Raw genomic sequence first — 4837 nt, forward strand, 5'->3', positions numbered from 1 at the left:
ATAGTGGTGTGCCACACACGAGTACGTGTGCGTACATTTTTTGAGTGACTTGTAAGGCTTGATCTTCTATGGCACTTCCAAGAGTTATGATCATTGGGGTTGGGTTGGGAATTTGCATGCCTACAAGCACTCATCATTGGATGAGCATGGGTAGGGTAGGGTAGCATATGGAGGGGGCTTTTATTGCATAACATGGTGATGATTGTGCCTAGGGAGCTAGTGGAGGAGGTTTTAACTAAGTGATAACTAAATAAAATGTGAGTGTTAGTAAAACTTAAGATAATAATATGTGCTAGAGCCTTGCCATTGAGGGAGTGGAGTCTACATGATCTAAGCTTGGGCTTGTTGATGCTAGATGACTCTTCATGATGTTAGCTACTACTTAGCAGCCCATTGAGTGTCTGACCAAGACCTATAGTTTATGCATTATCTATGTGTTGTTTTCAGTCATCATACCATTTGGCATGAGTGTTAGCCTTGGAAATTATGCTTTATGTGTGTTTTTGGTCAGATCATTATCTCCATCAACATGATGGGTGTGGACTTATGATTTCCCGTGGTTGGGAGGTGTACCTACCCATACCACTACTAGGGACTAGTGTACAAAGATGATCTTTTGTCCTAGTGAGAGCGTTCTTGGATGTTTTCACTTGATACTTTAGGTTCTGGAGTATGCTTTCTTGTCATTTGTGCTTTCATTGGAATGCTTGGATATCATGTTTAGATGATTCTATTTTATTTGATGCATTCTTTTATTATGATGTTTAGCATATGATTGGATAAAGTGAATTGTTTCATTAGTGTATCTATATTGCATATTGGTTTAGCATGTTAGATTTCCTATTTGTATGATGTATAACATATGATAGATGATGTGGTTAATTTATTAAATTATCTTATGCTTTACTTCTAGCATGTGAGATTTCATTATTCTTATGTTGTAGCATGTTTTAGTAGTGATGTCCTTATACAATAGTACTGATGATCTGATTGGTAGCTTGGGATGTTACATAGGATAGCTAGGGTCCACTATGGCCTTATGATGCTATTATGGTTGGGAGGAACAACATACTTAGTTTGGTTGTTCGACACATTGCGATGTTGTTTTAGTTATTATGATTTTTTTAAGGTACACTATGATGTTACCTTCTATACTTTCCCTTCATTGATTGTTAGATGACTAGATTGTGTTTCTGTCTTTCAGTTATTGTTCGAGTGTCCTTGCCTTGAGATGTGGATCTAGTGCTCTCTAGTGTGGAGAAATTTTATCCCTAATCTTTGTTATCTTTTTGTTCCTTGCTTTCTATTCTGGGATTTTGCATGAAATTGTGCATCTTCATCCGAGGGTGCAAGATCTCATGTGGCATGTTGGGTTTCTTCACATGGTGGAGCACTTTCTCACATGAAACCCAACATCAGAATTGGGTGCTTGGGCTATTTGGCCAAGCATTTCCTTGCATGACATAGTGCACATCCTCACATGTAATGCACTTTCTTGTGGGGCATGCTACACATCTTCATGCAAAAATTTGTCATTCCTTCATGCAGAAAATAGGGGGCATCTCCACTAGTTTATGGGGATCATTTTCTAGTGATTCTAGTACCCTTTGGGTTTACTTAAATTACCATTCTCTAATAGGTCTTAGATTCTTTGTATTGTTGTCTTTTTGGCTTTCCATTTCCTATTGTGTGTATGTTAGTTTGGGTAGTGGCATTTGGAGATTTGTTGGTTGCTAGGATTGTGGTTAAGTCTTCCATTGTATCTTTGTGATCCTTGTATGATGTTTCCATGTGCAATCATACTTGTAAAATGTTTTATCTTGGATTGAATTGAATCTTGTTCCAAGATCACTGAATGGGGCATTAAAAAATAACCACTTTACTCATCACCATATTTACACCCCTACAAATTGTTAGGGAACTTTAATTAGGAAGTTATGTAAGGGGAACAAGTAGATCTATCATTGGGTGGTAAAAATATTGGAATAGTTTAGAATAATTGAGAGGGGGTGGTGGCAGGGTGGGGTTGAATCAATTATCCAAGGTCCAAAACTTCAAATTAAACTTTTTATTGATTAACAAAACTCATGCATATATCATATTCTTGTAAACCTTACATGCATCCATTAGGTCATTCATAATGTAAACTTGTTGGTTGTTATCCTAGGTCAAGATAACTTTGCAAAAATGTAAACATGAAACATAATAGAATCATTCACACATATGACACAAGGGTTTTATGTGGAAACCCAATTTGGGAAAAACCACCAATGGCATGCTACTAATTCTCACTCTTTTGGAGTGATGCCCTATGAAAGGCCAACCCTGTTAAAGGTTACAATACTCAATTTTAAATATGACCTATTTAAATGATTTCAATCACCTTGTTAGAGGACTTTGGGTCATTCCATTAGAATGCCACCCAATTAAAGGATTTATAACTAACTATTAGGTCAACCTTAATTTAAGGTATTTTACCTAAACTGATACAATTATTAGAGAGTAATATAGTAAGGCTTGATATGATAACAAGATACAACCCACCTTATAGATTACAGATCTCTATTTAGTCCTCCATTCTTCTTGGCTTCATTCACTTCAACTCTAATAGCTTGTTCATACTTCAAGAATTCATCCTCTTATGTCTTTCTACTTTGCATGCCAATTACAAACTCTATAGTTTGGCCATCATATGAAACAATACCCTAGACACCTTATCTTTCTTGGGTTCTCCAACATGCCAACTATTGTTTCATGCCATTTATCCACTTATAAAGAGATTTTAGATATTTTTCCTCTCAACCACAATAGTCCATTCTAGGGTTAGGTAGGATTCATTGAATCTAACCATCTTTCTATTTTAGCTTCTTCTAGAAACTTCCTTGAGAATCCTCTTTGAACTCATCTCAAAATGGTTCATCCTAAATTCTATGCTGCCAACTCATCAAGCTTATCTTCCATATGATTCACACAATCTAGGAAATCAAAATTTTCAGCATAGATTCATCGAATTCATGATCTTTCTCATAATGTTGTCACTCAACATTAACTTTCTTTTGATGCTCAACACATGTTGTGTTGGTTGACACCCACTATCAAATCATTTGGCATGAACTAAAGTTTACTAATTATTGACATCAACTAAACTTCACTCAACATCAACTAAGTTCCACTTAGCTTGGAATTGTCTACAATTCAATTGACATACACTAAAATTCAACTTTTCTTAGCTCTAATTGATTTTCTACTCAACTTACACTAACATTTCTCAGCACCTACTATGTAGATTGTTAAGCTTAGTAGTCTCAATTCATTTTACTTGTTCTTTCAAACTTTATTAGTGTATCCATCATTTGCAACCTTTAGTAGATAATCAATCCACTATGTTATCACTATCTCAACTAATCTTCATACTTCTCTTCACATATCATAAATCAACCTTTCCTCTAGGTGCTCTTGTTGCCTCATTTGATCAAATCCCCTTCATCAATCAAGCAAATGATAGTACTATGATCAATTAAGAAATTGTCTATCCAGAAAATAGTAGGTTTGACATCAGTGACAAAACAATGATTGAAACACACTCTCATACTTATATCAATCTTTGATCAACAATCTCTATCTTTGACATTGATGGAAAACCATTACCAAAAAAAATACCAAAAAGAATTCTCTCCCTTTATCAACAAATTCAATCTTCTATATAGGTTATAAAACAATATTCTGATCAACATAAATCAATTCTTCCTCTTGAATGTTTTCAAATGTCATCTTGTAGAACTTCTCCCTCTGAATTTCTTTGATCAATCCCTCTATTTGATATTCAAGGATCTGTGTATTTAGGGATTAGTCTTTTCTTTTCATTTAATTTATCCCTCTTAGAGTATTTCTCCTTTTGTTCATTCTATGAGTAGTTTTATTCTCCCTATAGATCTTCCTTTGTTAATTCATCTCCCTTTGTTGGTTGTACTTCATTCTCCCTCTTTAACAAAAATAACAAAGACTTGTCATCTTATTCATGCAAATGTTTGATAATATTAGGGTCTCCCTCTATCACCTTACTTGTGACTGATCTTTGTTCTAGCTCTTGATTACTATAGGAAACCCCTAAAGTAAAGTCTAGTACATCAATGTGTAGCATATATCATTCATCTTAGATGATGTAGGGCACATCTCCAACTTCTTAAACAACTTTGGATGGGATATCACCCCTACTTTACCTCTTAGATACTCATGAACATTCTTAGGTAAAGCTTTTGTGAATATATCAACAATCTATTCTTTAGTATTCACATATTCCACCTTCATTTCTTTGTCTTGAACCAACTCTCTCAAGTAATGATACTTGATAGCTATATGTTTAGTCTTTGTTTGAATCACATGGTTCTTAGATATATTTATAGCACTTGTGTTATCACAATAAAGTGTAACAGGTTCTGTGATTTCCTCCTTCATTCCTTTGAGTAGCTATTTGTGTAACATCACTTATTAATTATTAAATTATAATGGTGCCAAATTATTTTATTTATTAAATGCATGTATATAAATTATTATCTAAAGCCATGGCACTCTTACTTGGTTTATAGCTAGCGCTTCAACTAAACATAGTTAATATTCACATTGAGGGGGATTCTTTAGTGGTTATTAATTCATGTGTAAAGAAAAAATTAGAGAATTGGACGTTTGGTTATATTCTAGAAAAATTTTGGGAAATGATTGATAAATTTAAAGTGGTGTCCTTCTCTCATACCCTTAGTGGGGAAAATTAGGTTGTAGATAAATTATCTAATATTGGTTGTGACTTGAAGACTATTGAGGCAAATATTACAGAGTTTAT

Source organism: Cupressus sempervirens, chromosome 10 (genome assembly GCF_028749045.1).
Source record: "Cupressus sempervirens isolate cs-2001-9-10 chromosome 10, ASM2874904v1, whole genome shotgun sequence".
Classification (NCBI taxonomy): Eukaryota; Viridiplantae; Streptophyta; class Pinopsida; order Cupressales; family Cupressaceae; genus Cupressus; species Cupressus sempervirens.